The sequence below is a fragment of the Saimiri boliviensis genome, chromosome 4 (genome assembly GCF_048565385.1).
Source record: "Saimiri boliviensis isolate mSaiBol1 chromosome 4, mSaiBol1.pri, whole genome shotgun sequence".
In the NCBI taxonomy this organism is placed as follows: Eukaryota; Metazoa; Chordata; class Mammalia; order Primates; family Cebidae; genus Saimiri; species Saimiri boliviensis.
Window position 1 is genome coordinate 27,566,013 of NC_133452.1, and position 19,342 is coordinate 27,585,354.

General features: G+C 35.8%; 1 pseudogene; it reads left to right on the forward strand.

Moving 5' to 3' along the window:
- Positions 1–9,554: 9,554 nt before the first annotated feature.
- On the forward strand, positions 9,555–10,415 carry LOC101047781 (RNA ligase 1 pseudogene; annotated as a pseudogene).
- Positions 10,416–19,342: the final 8,927 nt, after the last annotated feature.

Sequence of the window (19,342 nt, forward strand, 5' to 3'; positions counted from 1 at the left end):
CACTTTGATGAAGCTATCTTCAAATTCTACACATTGGCCATCAATCATGGCCATTTGTCTACTGCTCTCATTTGGAATAAATGACTCAAGGCCTGAGGATAGAAGTAAGAGGTTAGAGATGACCTATAAAGATAGCATGGAAGATGGAGTCCTTCCCATGTCACAGGAACAATCCTATGTATTTGTATGCACCTAAGACACAAAATACACTACAGAACTATCCCAAGATTATCTGGCTCTTCACAAAAATTTCTTATTGATGATTTATTAAAAGAACTTCAACTCAGTTTAGGCTTTCTCAGATTCTCATTGTGTTTAGCACCAAATGGGAATTCCACCAAGCAGTCCTTGGCTTTGCAGTACATGTAAAAAGCACTATTGGGCCAGGTGTGGTGGCTCATGCCTATAATCACAGCACTTTGGGAGGCCAAGGTGGGCGGATCACCTGAGGTCAGGAGTTTAAGGCCATCCTTGTCAACATGGGGAAAACCTGTCACTACTGAAGTACAAAAATTATCCAGGCATGGCAGCAGGTGCCTGTAGCCCCAGCAACTCGGGAGGCTGAGTCAGGAGAATCACTTGAACCCAGAAGGCGAAGGCTGCAGTGAGACAAGATCACATCACCGCACTCCCACCTGGGCGACAGAGTGACACTCCGTCTCAAAATATATACATATTGCTTCAGTAGTTTTTCTCTTAAAGTTTTTAGGAATCCTAGACTTGGGCTTTTAGAAACGGGGTGGAGGGAATGGCCTTGAGGATTCACCACTGTAATAAAAACATTTTTGTATTCTGTTGTTTTTCATCACTGTGCCTTTCACTGGCCCTGGAGCCTGAAATCCAGAGCCTTTTTGATTTAGTTTCCCCAGAGAGTATCCTCCATGTCCTACTTGGTGGAGAAGGGTGGTTGCTTAACTTGTGTGGGTTGAGAGTGGAACTTTGGGCCAAGTTGTTCTTTTATAGAGAAAAGAACAACTAACAGTTGCCTACCTCACTTCGACATAAGAGGAATTCCATGCCTCCAATTTCTGAACCTTTCTAGGTTGGTTTGGGCAGCTGTGTTTGCTTGTCATTGCTCTCCTTCTGGGTAAACATTTAGAGTTGACTTCTCTGCTAGGCCAGACTTCTTTCCTCCATTAGCATTCCAGGTTCATATATGGACGTCAGCATTACAGATATCTCCAGGCAACATTGAAGAGAGAATTGCTTTGAAGATGGACAAATAGATGGGATTATAAAAAATAAGCGTTAAATGGTATATTAAATGATAAAAATGACCCTTTAAGAACTGAAGAATACTTTATAAAATTGAGCATATTTATCATTAATCAAATTGTTGGAAATGTCAGGGCTTAGTATATTTGTTCTAGTTTTTCAAAGATGAAGATTAAAAACTAAGCTACAGTTTAAGTTCCAAAGTATATGAAATCCTCGTTATTTTGAGCTAATTTTTATATATTGTGAGATAAATAATATTTTCCCATGTCATAGATTTTAATTAAGTGTGATTTCTAACATTGGTAAAACAAATCTCACATGTTTTATTTAGCATAGCTATATAGTATTACCTTGTCTTAGTTCATACGTAAATATATGTGATCTCAGTGGTGATGGTAGCCAGAATTTCTAATGCTGGTATTTAGGGCATAACCATGACATGTTAGTAAATCTTACTGCAATGATACTAAATAATTCTGAAATAACTAAGTTTTGTGCCAAGTTTTATGCCAGAAAATGTAAAACAAACCAAAAAACTAATAAATTACTCGTATTTCTGAAAACAGCAAGAAATAACACATACACAAAACATGCATACAGTTTTCAAAATTCTGTCAGCCTTTAGAGAAAAAACTCAGTAGAGGTCTACGTCTGCATATGCAGTCAACTTTGCTGAATTGAGGGAGGAAAAAGTTGACTAGTTTTTAAAATCTCTCTGCTGGTCTCAGAGGAGCTAATTGTATTGTTAGAATTGCCTGGCAGAGTCAGGACAACTGGGAACAGAGGAAAGCACAATCCCAGGCCAAGAAATACAACTGAAAAGAAGACATGCCTATTAAACCAGAGATGAGAGTCATTAGAAAAAAACAATGAGAGGCCGGGCGCGGTGGCTCAAGCCTGTAATCCCAGCACTTTGGGAGGCCGAGGCGGGTGGATCACGAGGTCAAGAGATCGAGACCATCCTGGTCAACATGGTGAAACCCCATCTCTACTAAAAATACAAAAAATTAGCTGGGCATGGTGGCACATGCCTGTAATCCCAGCTACTCAGGAGGCTGAGGCAGGATAATTGCCTGAACCCAGGAGGCGGAGGTTGCGGTGAGCTGAGATTGCACTCCAGCCTGGGTAACAAGAGCAAAACTCCGTCTCAAAAAAAAAAAAAAAAAAAAAAGAAAAGAAAAAAAAAGAAAAAAAAAACAGTGAGAAATCAAATTTGTTTGAACTGGTGCACCGAGAATAGCTACTAAAGAAACTTAACCTGAAAGTAGAGATCTCAGAAAATAAGAAATCAAGAGGTTCTAGGCCCCAGATCTAGCAGAATGAGCAGTGAACTTGGCAGTGAACTGCCAAACATAAGGCATGGTGGGAAAACACGCAGCTTGAGACCCACAGAAGCAGGGATGCAAACACAGACAGTAACATTTCCTGCTCTCTCCTTAGATAACCTTGGGCAAAGATAGGCCTCTCTGAGTGTGATCTGATTTCATATCTAGAAATTAAAATAAATAATGCCCAGTTTTGTTAATTGTTACTACCAAAATTACAGCTATTAAGGATAGTACTTATAAGACGTCTGGCAAGTTGGAGCTTAAAAATGATATAGGAGCTGGCCAGGTGCAGTGGCTCACTCCTGTAATCCCAGCCCTTTGGGAAGCTGAGGCAGGCATTGGCTTGAAATCAGGGGTTTGAGACCCATCTGGGCAACCCTCTTTCTACCAAAAATACAAAAATTAACCGGGCGTGGTGGCAGGTGCCTATAATCCCAGCTACTTGGGAGGCTGAGGCAGGAGAATTGCTTGAACCTGGGAGGTAGAGGACTCAGTGATCCCAGATCATGCCACTGCACTCCAGCCTGGATTCCAGAGTGAGATTACATCTAAAAAAAAAAGGGGGGAGCTTTTATTGTTAATAATTCCAAATCAGAATTGGGGTTTTCTAAGAAAAGAAAAATAGATGCTTCAGGGAAGAAGACAAGATTCATTAACAAAATAAATAGCCAAAATTACTCATTAATTCATATCAAGTTGGATTCTGTTTCTCTGTTTAGTGTCTGTATATTCCCATTCTGGAAATTTCTCGTAGTCAGCATTCCTTGGAATTGTGGTGTAATAGATTTTCCCATCTCAAATTTTCATGGTTTGGCTGACCCACAAAGGAGTAAAGACACAGATCTTGCTCTGTGGAGGTGTGGGGTGATCAGTAAAGAGCAGATCAGCCAGGCACAGTGGCTCCTGTTTGCAATCCCAATACTTTAGGAAGCCGAGGTGGGAGGATCGCTTGAGCCCAGGAGTTTGAGGCTGCAGTGAGCTATAATTTGCACCACTGCACTCCAGCTTGGGTGACACAGCCAAACACTGTCTCAAAAACATAAAAAAATAAATAAAGAGCAGGTCAGCTTTGGATGGCTTGCTCTTTCCATATTTACAACACAAACATACAAACCATGTAAACTGGATATTCAGCACACCTGAACTGAAACCCTTAAAGCACAAAAATGTCATGAGTGATACCATCATCAGAAACTACCTTTTTTGAGGCTGGAAGTGGTGGCTCACACCTATAATCTCAGCACCTTAGGAAGGAGCCCAAGGTGGGTGAATTACTTATGGTCAGGAGTTCCAGACCTGCCTGGCCAACATGGTGAAACCTCATCTCTACTAAAAATACAAAAATTGGCCAGGCGTGAGAGCGGGTGCCTGTAATCCCAGCTACTCGGGAGGCTGAGAATCACTTGAACCCGAGACAGGAGAATCGCTTGAATCAGTGAGCCGAGAGTGCACCACTGCACTCCGGCCTGGGCAACAGAGTGAGACTCTGTTTCAAAAAAAAGAAACTACTTTTTTTTTTTTTTTTTTTTTTGGTATAAACCAACTCGTTTTTTGTTAACAAGAAACTATAAGACTCTTCTTATGACTTATCTAAAGTGCGATTTGTATATTTGCCATCTGTGCTACGTATAAATTTTTGGAGTAATTTCTCATTTATTTTACCGAAACATTCCAGAATGCCTTTTCAAATCACAATTTAAATGGTTTATGGAAGCTTTATTAACTTTTTTTATTGTAGTAATTTTTTTAACTCTAGTAAAATGTAGATAACATGAATTTACTGGCTTGACCATGTTTAGTTCCATGGCATTAAGTACATTCACATTGTTACAAATCATCACCTCTTATCCATCTCCCGTTTACATCACCCCTAACTGATACTCTGTACCCATTAAAAAAATAACTCCCCACTTCTGCCTCCCAAGGCCCTGGTAACCTCCATTCTACTTGCTGTCTCTATGAATTTATCCATTTTAGGTACTTCATTAAGTTAAATCATATAGTATTTGTTCTTTTGTGTCTGGTTTATTTTACTTGTCATCATATCTTCAAGATTCATACATGTTGGAACATGTTTCAGAGCTTTATTCCTTTTTAAGGTAGTGTTACATATATTTTTAAAGTTTAATTTGGCTGGGCGTGGTTGCTCACACCTGTAATCCCAGCACTTTGGGAGGCCAAGGTGGGGAATCACCTGAGGTCAGGGGTTTAAGACCAGCCTATCTCTACAAAAACACAAAAATTAGCCAGACATGGTGGTGGGTGCTTGTAGTCCCAGCTACTCGGGAGGCTGAGGCGGTAGAATCCCTTGAACCCGGGAGGCGGAGGTTGCAGAGAGCCAAGATTGCGCCATTGTACTCCAGCCTGGGCAAGAGAGCGAGACTGTGTCTTTAAAAAATAAATAAATAAATAAGTTTAATTCTCAGAATTTGGAGGATGTTCCACTGGAAGAATCACACACAAGATTGAAAAGTGGTCAGTAAGCTTAAGGCTTTTGATGTGAAGTGAAAGGGGGCGATCAGAAAGAGCACAGGCTGGTGGAGTCCATGCTTATTTCCAGTACAGGCTATGACTGTTCTACTACCTAGTTACAACGCTGGTAACAAGTCAGAGAATTGTGGACATGGATAATAATTTCACTACTTCTGAACTTAATTTATATCATTGAAATGTTGCTACATATTTTTTTCTGAGAACCAAGAAATATACAATCCAAAGAAAAATAAAAAATTCGGGCCAGGTGCAGTGGCTTATGCCTGTAATCCCAGCACTTTGGTAGGCTGAGGCGGGCAGATCATGAGGTCAGGAGATTGAGACCATCCTGGTCAATATAGCAAAACACCATCTCTACTAAAAATACAAAAAATTAGCTGGATGTGGTAGCATGCGCCTGTAGTCCCAGCTACTCAGGAGGCAGAGGCAGGAGAATCAGTTGAACCTGGGAGGCAGAGGCTGCAGTGAGCCACACCACTGCTCTCCAGCCCGGGTGACAGAGCAAGACTCTGTCTCAAAAAAAAACAAAAAAAACAAAAAAAACAAATTCGACCTCCCCATCCCACCCTTTTTCTTATCTCCATTAGCCAGCATTAAATATTTGAGCAAAAAAATGATTGGAATGATTACAATGCTTACCTGGTAAATGAAAGAGAAAATAGTGAAATTCTGCAGAGTTAACAGCAAGTAAAATGTTATTTTTAACAACAACAACAACAAAAAACTTTGTAGACGATTTTAATATGCCATGGCATGAATAATTATGCTTAAAACATGGCAATAAAATTAAAGGATCAAGAGGGAGGTACCTGCCATGAAAGCCAGAATTGAAAACTTCTTTTGAAGTTATAAAATATCATTAATCTTTGAGTGAAGTAAAAACAATCCTCCCTCTATTCTCACACAGACAGCTGCTAATAGTTAGGTAGTTTCAGGAAAAAAAATATTTTGACATGGAAAATGCTAGTGCATTTAGGCATGGGCAACTATGCCTAGAATCCAAACTGATTCAACCAATGAAATATTTTAAAAAACAAATGTCATTTAAAAGATCTTTTAATCAGTATTTTAAAGTTATTCATAATATATTTTTCTTAATTATTTCTGTACTATATTAATACATTTTATAATCAGTGTCTCTGTATCCATGATAGAAATCATGGTTGATTTCAAAGAAATCATCTTTCATGCCACGTAGTGATTTTTGTTTTATTTTATCACAATCTACATGAGTATGTTTAATATTGCTTAATGTTTAAATGCCAAATGCCGCTATGATCTACAGAGTTGTACTCTTAGCTTACATATGTCTATTTTTTTATGTGATCACTGATTTAAGTGAAAATCTTTGCCAAAATTAACAAAACTCCTGCCTGTTGGCATGTGATCATTTTTATGGTTTCCCCAGAAGCACGTATCTCACTTTTCCAGATTAGCTAGTTGCAATAAACTTTTACTCTTGTTTTTAAGGCATAGTTCTTTGGATGAAAACTGATTTCAGCGCAGCTTAAGAGAACTATTATTCTATTCCTGCTGAACACTATTTGGTCTTCAAGGTTCTTCATCATGCTAACACAGTTAACATAATACAAAGTTTTATTCTATAAAGAGTAGATTTATTTGTCAAACATACTTGAAATGGCTACTGCCTGTTAAAGGAGACATTTTCCTTTCAGCAAATCGTTGTAAAAATGGAAAGAAATTAGAAAATTATTTGCTGTACTTCTTTGTTTTAAACACTCAGAGCTAGACTAATAAAGAAATTGATAATTTCTTCAATTTAATTATTAGCAATTCAATATTTATTGAATTCTAATATATATAGACCTCAGAAGTATTATCTAATATTTCATAGAAAGTAAAATGATAATCCCTGAATGAAAAAAAAAACAGTTTTTGTTGTGTGAGCTCATATTTAAAGACAATATTCAAACGTATTAAGCAGTTTTTGAACAATGATCTAACAGTAAAGGTCACTATACATAAGACACCTACAATTATGCAGCCTGGAAAAAGCAGGAATAAAATTATAGTAATTATTAATGTTAACAAAAGTATTACAGCTAATTTTTGTCATATTCTTTTGTCTTCAAAACAGTTATCAGTGCCTGTAACTAAAATAAAGAATTGACTGCGATGTTTCCATAAATTTCTTATTTATTCTTTTTGTTTGTTTGTTTGAGACAGAGTCTTGCTCTGTTGGCCAGGCTCGAATGCAGTGGCACAATCTTGGCTCACTGCAATCTCTGCCTCCCGGGTCCAAGCAATTCTCCTGCCTCAGCCTCTCGAATAGCTGGGATTACAGGCATGCACCACCACACCCAGCTAATTTTTGTAGTTTTTAGTAGAGTCAGAGTTTCACCATGTTGGCCAGGCTGATTTCAAACTAATGACCTCAGGTAATCTGCACACTTTGCCCTCCCAAAGTGCTGAGATTACAGGTGTGAGCCACCGCACCCGGCCCTCTTATTCATTCTTTTATTCATCTACATTTCTTCCTAATAAAGTAAGTTTGTTTCCTAAAAAACAGGCTTAACCCTGAATTTCTCCCTAACCTTATAGACAAAGTATTAATATAGTCATCTCATTTTTTTCTTGTTTGGCCACATTTCACTTTGTCTGTATTATGAAGTTCAAAAATTATCCACACTGAATATTTTCCTTATTGGTCATATGCCAAATAATGATAATGCTTTGCTTAAATTGATGAACTGTTTACTATATAAATATAAATGTGATCTATGAGCATTTAGTTATATGTAGTTGTATCTGATTTGAATTTAATCTAAAGTATTAACATGATTTTCATGATTGAACTTTCAGATGCAATTGTTACATTTCTAAAACTAACATTTTTGACATAATCTCTAGTAGTCCTACAATAGTATAGCTACGGAAGCACAGCATAAGTGAAAGAAACACTGGTTTTGAAGTCAAAGTGAATATGGACCCTTGCCATAGTTCTAAAGAAGCTACGCTGAGTAGAGTATGACATGGGCCCTAGGCACACAAAAGCAGAATTGTCTGATGCACCCTGTAAAGAAACATTATAACTGCTAAGAGACTTTGAACATTTAGCTTAATTTTGGTAAAATTACAATTATAGCAGCACTTATTCCACATATTGTGTGGATCACATCAGATAATAGATGGGCAATGTCTTAAAAATTGCGAAGTGTTAGGCTGGGCACAGTGGCTCATGCCTGTAATCCCAGCACTTTGGGAGGCAGAGGTGAATGGATCACCTGAGGTTGGGAGTTCGAGACCAGCCTGACCAACATGGAGAAACACAATTTCTACTAAAACAACAAAATTAGCTGGGCGTGTGGCACATGCCTGTAATCCCAGCTACTTCGGAGGCTGAGGCAGGAGAATCACTTGAACCGGGGAAGCAGAAGTTGCAGTGAGCCAAGATGACACCATTGCGCTCCAGCCTGGGCAACAAGAGTGAAACTCCGTCTCCCCTCCCCCTGCAAAAAAAAAAAATTGCCAAGTGTTGAGCAAATATTGGTCATTATTTGGATCTCTTCCACATGATTTAAATTGTTTTCAGATTTCTGGGTTTTTTTAAATCATCTGTCTTTGATGACAGTAGGAAACACAGTGTTGAAATGTTAAACCATAATTTTAAAGAGCTCCCAAGTACAGTAAAATCTTACAGTATCAGAGAGAAGACAAAGAGAAAATCTCAGGCAGAGCTGGCAGGACACAGAGTTCTTCAAAGTAAATAGAAACTTCCAAAGTCAAAATCAATTTAACTATTGCTTAAAACAAGTTGAATGGAGTAGACTGGGTGGTATCTGAAGCAACTGAACTCCATTTCATCAAGTTTTAGAAGGGGAGGCAGGACTGAATGAGGAAATGTAGCAATGTGGAATCTGTTCCAGAAATAATCCATTGTCCTGGCAGTGTAGTGGAGGAACTCTGAGTATAAAATGGTTCTACAACTGTCCATTTTCATCCAGCAAATAAAGTTTCAGGTGCACTTTCACGTGTGCACACACACACACACACATGTACACATTTTGTCATATTAATTTTTTTCTCATGAGCTATGGAGACTTCCAGGATGCCAGTTGACATAAAATCCCAGCAACTAAAAGCCAAAACACTGAGCAGAGATATTAGTTATCATGTACTACATGGAGATAGGTGTCACAGTTTGAATTCAGGCAAGTTATGACTATTAACAAAACTCAACAATTCCCAGAAGAGGAAAACAGATTACAGAGTGGTTACAGTGTTTAAGGTTCAACTGAAGTTTATTAGTCATACAAAAAAAATTGTACAGAAAAAGAGATTAAAGCTGTCAATAAAAATTCATTTGAAATGGGACTGGGAGTTACATATAACAGATACACAATTCAAAATGGTACTACAGTGGGATGCTGCCACGATGGCTGGGCGGCGAATGTGAGTGGCCTGAGCCCCTTGACAGCTGCAAGGCTTCTCCCCACCTGGACCCGACGTAGTTGGAAAGCGCGCCCTCCACTCGCACTGCTTGTTGGGCTCATCATGCAGCGCTTGGGCCCCGTGCAGTGGAAAATGCCGTGTATCTTTGTGACAGAGGTGAAAGAAGAGGCTTCCGCCAAAAGACAGCACCAGATCAGCCATGCCTTCGGGCCCGACTAGATAGAAAAGCCAACAAACAAGCTGAAAAAAAGATATATATATATATTTTTTTTAACATTCAAAAGGACACCCAAACGAATTTTTTTGGAACGTTGAGGAGGACTTCAAACCAGCTCCAGAGTGCTGGATGCCAGCAAAGGAAACAGAACAAATAAATGGAAACCCAGATGAAAATGGACAGATTCCTGGTTGGGTACCGGTAGAAAAAAAACAACAAACAGTATTGCTGGCATTCCTCCGTAGTTAATTATGAATTTGAAATTGCCCTGGTACTAAAACATCATCCTGACGATTCTGGACTTTTGGAAATTAGTGTAGTGCCACTATCAAACCTCTTAGAACAAACACTGGAGCTCATAGGAACAAATATCAATGAAACCTATGTGGGTTAGGGAGCAAGAAACATCTATTACATCTTCTTATACCACATGAAGCATTTCAAATAAGAAATCTACCTTCATTGAAGCACAATCATCTCTTGTTCTGGTTTGAAGGTTGCAAAGAGGGTAAAATTGAAGGAATACTATGACATTGCAGTGATGACTGTTTAATAAAGGTCCTTTCCATCATCTTGGCTTGTGCTGGTCAATTCCAGATACTTACATGAATTCAAGAACAGTTATTATCAACATGAACCTGAACAAATGTGACTTTGCCTTTGATATTAAGTGTTTGTTTAATCATTTTTCAAAAATAGATAATCAGAAATTTGCTAGACTCAAAGATACAATATTTGATGTATAAAATGCAAATAAAATTAGTTTATCATTATATTCTAATATTGCATATTCTGCCATGTTTAAAAATATCTCTAGGTTCCTGTCATTATGAAACATCAATATGTCTTCTACCATTTGTGAAGAAATGAATTTTCCAGTTTCAAATATCTGTTCAAACTGTATTAAAGACCAGCAAATTAATTTTAATCCCATAAAAATATAAGTAACAGTGAACACCTAAGCTTGTACAAAGGCTGGAGCTGGATTCTCTCCACTATAACTGAGTGGTAATTTAAAGACAACTAAACCAACATTTCATGTCACTAATTTTCAAAATTAAATAGTTTAAGCTCACTTTGATTTTGCTCTATATTTAACAAAACATATGACTCAACCTCATAACCTGTATGTGTGTATGTCTACACCTGTATTTATATGTATCATAGAATTTGAGAATCTTAACACATGTATAAATAAATATACATAAATACCAATTTTAAATATTTAAATTGCTGAATTTACCCTCATACTCTTTAAAAAATTTAATCAGAACATTATGAATGTAAAGAAATTCACCAGAGCTCATTGCCTATTTGGTGACCATAATTTATTCTTAGTCTTCCAATATATAATTTTATAATAAGTTGAAAATTTCATGTAATTTTGTTTATTAAGAATTCCAATCTAAGTATAAAGGTACAAGGTAGTGAGAAGGAAATACTACAGTTCAGAGAATTGCTTGTTTCCAGGTAGATTTTAACTTACAAAGTTAATAAATAGTTAAATGAAATGAAGTTTATAGGTAACCTTTAGTAAATGGGGAAATTAACATGACTTTCTTCTTCATCTTCAAACTCTTCAGAAGCAGCAACAGGGCTACTTAATTCAACTCCCAATTGTTCCGAAAGATTTTTGACCTCTTCTAAGAGAATATTCTTCTTCACTTCCCCCTTGTAATTATACTTAAGATCTTCAATTTCTTCGAAAAATGAAGGATCAAAATTTTTCAGTTCTTTTTTCAGCTTTTTAATTTCCTCCTAAGAAACATTATCGTTAAAAGTTGCATATAGGAAATAAACATATTTTAGATTTAAAATGAGAGATCTGATTGTAAATATGAAAGCCAAAGTATTCCTGAATGGTCAAATACAGCTATAAAGGCAGAAGAACTAAGATTTCTGTTTGCTCCATTGTACAGTGTAAATAAGTTGTTAACTGTCAAGTCCAATTATTTATTCTGTAAATTCTGTTCAAGTCTTTGACTAAAATTTATCGTCTCTTATAGTGGGATTTAATCTTTCTCTAAAAGCATATAAGCTACCCTAAATACAGCAATCAATCAAAAAGATTTTGTGATTCACAATATTAAAGTTAGTCTGGTTAAGAGTTTTGGTTTAGACTTCCTTTATATTTTCTTTACAAATATCTAATTTTTAATGAATAATGATCAACTTTTTATAAATTTATGAATATGATCGGGGAAACCTTTGGGACTTCTGCCAGTTAGGCATCTGGTGAAGAAAGAATTCAAGCCTTAGTGACTATTCAGAATAGCCAGTGATCACTAGCTAATTCTCATAGTCATGCCTTTTTGTTCTGTCTAAATTCTTAAAAGAGGTAAAACATAGCAAGCATTTTTTTAAGGGAAATATATCCTTAAGATTCCTGAAAATAATTTCAAAAAAAACTAAAGACTCTGTTGCCAATGTGACCTGAAACTTAAGAACATACTAATGGCATATATTTGTTACAATTAAAAAATAAATTTACTATTTAATCCTAAAAATAAAGTACTATAAATATTTTCAAAAAATTAAAACTTGTTCAAATAAAGAATAAACATAATATCAATGAGTAAATATATAGTGTTACCAATAAATAAATGAAAACAATAAAAAACTGGAAATTCTAGAACTAAAAATTATAACTAAAAGAAAAACCTGATGATAAACACAACTGCATGTTTTAAATGGCATATATAAGAATTAATGTACTTGCAAATAAATCAATTAAAAATTATTCCCTCTGATAGAAAGGAAGAAAATATGGAGGAAAATAAAAACATTTTGCAACAATATCAAGTGCTGCAGCACACATGTAAATAAAGTCTGAGAAGGAGAGGACTAAAGTAAATGACAGAAAAAAAATTAAATAAATGATAGAATAGAACATTCTAAATTTGTTGATAAACATAAACCTAAAATGCAAGAATATTTGTGAGACTCAAGTAGAAGGAAGACAGAGAAAATCATACTCAGGCACATAAAATTCAACTAATGAAAACCAAAAATAATCAGAAAATTAGAAAGCAGCAAAAGAAAAAATTATATAGAGAGTAATAACAATATGATTAACATTAGACTTTCATCAGGAACAATGCAAGAGAGAAGATATTGGAATGATATATTTAAAATGCTGAAAAAAAAAAAGCCTGTAATTCAGGATACCTATAGTTAGAGAAATTATTCTAAACTAAAGTGAAAATTATTTTGGATTAAAATAATTGATATTAAATAGTGTAGAATTGCACTATGTAAAATGCTATAGAAAGTCCTTCCAAGTAAGGAAAATTGCATCATATGACAATTCAGACATATAGGAAACAATAAAGAGCATGAGAAAGGATATATAAGTTATGTGAATTATTTTATATATGCAGACATAGTTTTCATTGACTTCTTACAAAATATATGCATATTTAAAGTGAAATTTATGCTGTTATACTCTTGGGATTATATTGTATATAGATGAAAACGATCCAAAGAAGAGAGGGATAAACAGAACTAGACAGTTGACAATTTTCCATATTAAACTGGAAGCAATTAAATACTAATTAGGTAGATTTTGGTAAGTTAAACTCACATGTTTAATACCTAGAGCAACCAGTAGTGAAACAGAAAGACATTTCAGAATGTCAATACAAGACTTATAATGCTATACTGTAAAATATTTGGTTAGGACAAAAGAAAGCAGGAAAGAAGGGGAAGACGAACAAAACAGAAGTGAAACAAATTTTAAAACACAGCAAAATGACAGACTTGAAACACATACTATAAATAGTTTTATTAAATGTGAATTGACTAAACACGCAAAATAAAAGTCAAAGAATACCAAATTGGATTTAAACGCAGAGCTCTACTGCTGTCTAAAAGAGACACACATACAGAAACAGCAGCAAGTTGAAAGAAAAAGGATAGAAAAGAGTATAAATTTAGAAGTAAGCACAAGAAAGATCGAGTTGTTATGTTAATATAAGACTAAATAAATTTTTTTCAAAGGAATATTTCCACAGAAAACATCAAACATATCATAAAGTTAAAAGGGTCAGTACAACCAGAAGATAACAACAGTTATAAATGTTTATGTAGGCACCTAATAGCAAACCTCCCAAAACTGACAAAACTGAAAGGAGTAATAGACAAATTTAAAACCATGGTAGAAGACTTCAATACTCCTTTCTCAGTATTTTATAGAAAACGTAGACAAAATCATGAAGAAAATAGACTTGAACAACACTTTCAACCAACTAATTGGCATGTATGGAAGGCACCACACAAAATGAAACACTATCTTGTCAAGCCTATGTAGAGTATTTACCAACATAGATCAAGGGCCATACAATGATTCTTAATAAAGCTAAAAGGATTGAAATCATACAAAGTGTGTTAACAACAACAGCAAAATTAAACACAGACATATCTGGAAACTCCCCCAAATAGTTGGAAATTGAAAACATGCTTGTAAATAACCCATTGGCCACAGAAGAAATCAACAGGAGAATTAGAAAATATATTAAGATAAATAATAATAAATACATGATATACCAAAATTTGTAAAATGAAACTAAGGCGGTGCTTAGAAAGATCTAGAATCAGTGATACATGCTTCCAACTTTAAAAGCTGTAAAAAGAAGCTAAAATTAAACCCTATCTGAATACAATGAGTGAAACAAACAAATAAAAGTAGAAATCAGTGAAACAGAAAACAGTACAGCAATGAAGAAAAGTGTTGAAACGAGAGGTGACTTTTTGAAAAAAACAAAAAAAAATTGAAAAAAACTCTGATCAGTAGTAAAAGAGTAAAACCTTAAATAGTAAAAGAGCAAACCCTCAAATGGCCAATATCAGGGATGAAAGAGAGGGATCTGTAGATATTAAAAGGATGAAAAGGGAATATTATGAAAAACTTTATGCTAATAAATTTATTATTAATATTTAGATTAATTGGCAAAGTTTCTTAAGAGAAACTACCAAAATCTGAGTTACGAAGAAATGGAATATCTGAATAGCCACATGCCAATTAAAAATGTTAACTCATACTTGAAATACTTTTTACAAGAAAATTCTGGGCCCAAAAGGGTTGATTGCTAAAATCCACCAAGCGTTAAAGAAGAAATATAAATCTTAAACAAATTCTATCAAAAAATAGAGGAAAAGGGAATACTTTCCAACTCATTTTATGAAGTCAATATAACCATGATAAAAAAATTAGGGGGAAACTCCGAACATCACAAGACAAGAAAACTATATACCAATATTCTTTATTAGTATAGTTGTAAAAATCCCTAATGACATATTAGCAAATTAAATGAAACATGACACAAAGAATATAAAAGGAACAAAATCTTTGCATCTGCGATGGAATATGAAGGTTGGGAAAATGTTTAATGAGGAATAATGGTGAAGAGTACTGTTTAAAGTCAGATGGATGTGGATTCCCATTCTTCTACTTGCTCTCTGACTCTGAAAAGTTACTAAATCTCTGTACCAGCTATAAAATGGTAAGAAGGGCACTCATCTCATGAGGTCGTTGTAAAGAATAATAAGGTAATGTACACACATTGTTTAAAACAATCTGAGACATTTAGCAGCTTAATAAATTTTAGTTATTGTTGAATATAATACTGAGAACAGTGTAAGCAGAAGCACAGAATTAGAAAAGGACAGGAATGTTTGGGGAAGCACTAAAATTTTTCTTCTAGATAACTGAATGGGAAGTGAGAAAATCAACTATTAAGGCTGAAAATAAAATGACAATATTTTAAAGGTCATGATAAATAAAATGTGGATTTCACCCTGTATGTATCAGTGGATAGTTTGAATCTGGTAGTGAAATATCCAGAACTTTAAGAAGAGTATTCTGACATTGTAGAAATGGTTGGATATTTAAAATATTTACGTGTAGAAAGAAAAACTGGAATTAAGGTATTTTCAGTGAAAATTAATGTTTTGAACATTGCCAAAGTAGAATTGATGGTATTTGGCTTCCGTGAATGAAGGAGGCTATTAAATGCTTCTGAGGTTTGTATCTGAATAAACAGAAAGATAATAATTCCAAAATGAGATTGGGAACAAAGTGTAGGCACTGTTTTCTAGAAAAGAATCGGTAAGGCATTTAAGATACTAAAGTGTAGTGATCCAAGTCTTTCTTTCTGGATATAATATTCTCAGCATAACTTTGTGTTCTTTAGGGAAATCATTTAACTTCTGTTTGCTTTAGATGACATTTCTATTTGAGACAGAAAACATGTGTATGTATGTGTGTGTGTGTGTGTGTGTGTGTGTGTGAGAGAGAGAGAGAGAGAGAGAGAGAGAGAGAGATTAACCAAAAGCCTGACATTATAACATTATCACAATAGTTGCTATATTGCAGTGAGGATAAAGACCTCACCTATGCAAATATAAATAGCACTGTTATTATTCAAATAACATGTATTCTATCCACATAGAATATTTGCTTAAGCTAGATTGCTATCTTTTTATAGAGCAAGTTTTCCTATAGCCAAAGGCAGGTTCTGTGTGTCTAAAGGGTGCTCTTAGGTCATAGCTCAGGGGAGCATCATTTGTTCCCAGAAAGAAGTCAGTCCTAGTCAGTCTGTTTTTATTCCTCACCTTTCACTTTAGATTTAGTTACTGCATAAAATGACTTGCTTCAGGTGTAAGCAAACCTGCTTAAGAATAAGTAGGGGGAAAAAAAAGATTAGAGAAATTTATAAAATACAATTTTTACACAAAACAGGAGATTAAGCATTTGTAAAAACTGCCGCAATGCAAGGTAGTATGGTGGGGATATCCTGTGATTAGTGCTGAATCCTACCACGGTTGATAGGAACGAGGAAGCATCCTTGCTTTCCACTGGAGCACACAGGGAGGATTTTAGGGTGAAAATAACATCAAGTTGGCTCTTAAAAATGTGACCTTTCATGCTTAAACTCCCTGGAAAGCCCCCTCCTTTTTTCCTTTCCTTTCCTTTACGGCATCTCTCCAGCTCCCTCAGGTATGGGTTTCCTCATGGGCTTTCTGTTCTCTAACCCTCATCAAAATGTGCTACCAACTAAAAAGTTGAGAAAACTGTAAATAAACATTAGAGCTAGAGCTATTATAGTTACCTTCTTTCCTGAGTATTTGTAGTTCAACATGTAGGGAACAAAATTAATACATAGCCAGGGGTAGAATTTCAGGAATTTACAATAGTAGTGCAGGTAATTTCCAGGATAAGGCCCTTGTCAGCAGCTAGGATATCAGCTCTGCCTGTCGATTTTAAGCTATAATCTATAGCTACATTCCAAAAGGATGAATCAGAAAAATAACAGAATGGCAAGTGAAACATGACCTTTTTGTGTTCATCTTTAAAAAGATGAGAAGAGAGCAGCACTTCATTATTGTGCAACATGCCAATGTCAGGACAGAATCCAAAGAATTTTTAAGAGGATGTGAAAAAAATGACTAGAGAGAGCTTTCCTTGGATTGTGTCTTGAGCGAACACTAGTCATAGAAAAATATCACTTACATACCTTAGAGGTATAGAAATGTATGTCAGAAAAACTTGCTATTTGGACTGTTGAGAATCCTGAATATTAAATTGGAAGCCCCGCAATACACATGTTATTGCCAAATCATTACTCAGCTTTTCCTTGAAATACCCTCTCGCTTTAGTGAGGAAAATACTTTGATAATTTCCCAGAATTTCTCTAGAAATTTTGTACTGTTTCTCTGCTTGAGGCTGAAAAGAGATGCCCTCTGAAATCTCCCTAAATAGGGTTTGTCTTGTAATATCTTTTTGTTTCACTTCATTTTGTTTACTGGAGACTTTATTCTTGGAACACTTGGACTTCATTGCAGCACTTGTTTCTCTGCATGCGTGCAAATACCTATGCCTAATGGTCAGTTAATAAATCAAAAAGAATACCTGATTTTCTCTTGTTGAGCTAGGAGTTTCTACCAGAAATACTGGCTGATACATTTGGTTTTAAATTTGTATTATGCATGAAAAACAAGGAACTGTTGGGTGGCCAGTACAATGTAGTAGTCACAATGGAAACCAGAACAACTTGAAAAGATCCTTGTGGAAAACATTATGTGTATGTTTAGAGAAAAAAAAAATGTGAAGACTCAGGCATTGAGTTTCTACACCAAATATAAGTAAATTTAATATAGCCTTAGAATGAGTTTTTAGTACTTTGGCTTGAAATGTAAGCAACAGCAACAAAAATTGGTAGAAGAAAGCATTAAACATCATTGAGCTAAATTTGTAAATCAGGAGAAGTAGAATAACATACCTGCTTTTAAAACAAGAATGATGACATGAGTAAAGATAATCATCCAAACATATTTCTACTCAAGTACAAATACATGAAATCCACAGCTCCCTGTTAACATGGTTGTTTCTCTGGGATTTAGTCTCTTGTGTTCACTGCTGAGTTAAAGATGTGTCAGCTCTGATTCCCCTTACCTCCGAAGTTCCTGAGAGAAATCAAAGGTATGAATTAGCCCAGAGCTACTGAAGATACAACCTCTGATATGGCTTGGCTGTGTCCCCACCCAAATCTCATCTTGAATTGTAGTTCTCATAATTCCCATGTGTCATGGGAGAGACCGAGTGGGAGGTAATTGAATCATGGCAGCAAGTTGGGGTAAAGGAGGGTTCCCATTCTGTTCGTGTAATAGTGAATAAGTCTCATGAGATCTGACAGTTTTATAAAGGGGAGTTTCCCTACACATGCTCTCTTGTCTGCCACCATGTAAGACATCCCTTTGCCCTTCCTTCATCTTCTGCCATGATTGTGAGGTCTTCCCAGCCATGTGGAACTGTGAGTTAATTTATTAAACCTCTTGCTTTATAAATTCCTCAGTCTCATGTATTTCTTTATTAACAGCATGATAACAGACTAATACAGCCTCTCATCAGAGCTGTTGATAGCATATTGATAAGTTATATGGACTAGCTCAGGGAGGTCCCCAGGTTTCTGAAGCAGGACATAAATTATAAGTAATGACCATCTCCATGGTCGCTGTCATCTCTGTTCCATGAAAACTCTGGCTAAAACAGTTGGAGATAAATTCAAGCTTGATCTGCTTTCCAAAAAAGGGGGCTCAGAACAATATTGAGTTTTCAGACCCCTTAAGCATAGTTCTTCCTCAATTTATTTCCTTCTGTGAAATTTAATTGCTGGTTATTGAAGTTTAACCAATGTACTTGACATAGGCCAGGTCCTGTGGAAGACTAGGAAGAGATGAATATGTGGTCCACATGTATGCTTTCTTCCTTCTAACTGGAAAGTCCTTCCTGTTTGCCTGGTCCTTCTCCAGACATCACCATTATTTCTTGATGATGAAGGTAATTCTCAGATTCTAACTTCTCCACTGCAATGGACTGAATGAATATTTGTGTCCTGCCCCCAAATTCATAAACGAAACCTTAACCCCCAATGTGATGGTATTATGACATGGGTCCTTTGGGAGATAATTAGTTCATAAGGGTGCAGAGTTGGTGAATGAGATTAGTGCTCTTATAAAACAGACCTCAGAGAGCTCTGTCACCCTCTTTCTGCCATGTGAGGATACAAACAGAAGATAGCCATCTGCAACCTGGAAGAGGATCCTCACCAGAACCCAAGCACGCAGGCATTTCATTTTGGATTCTAGTCTCCAGAACTCTGAGAAATGAATTCTG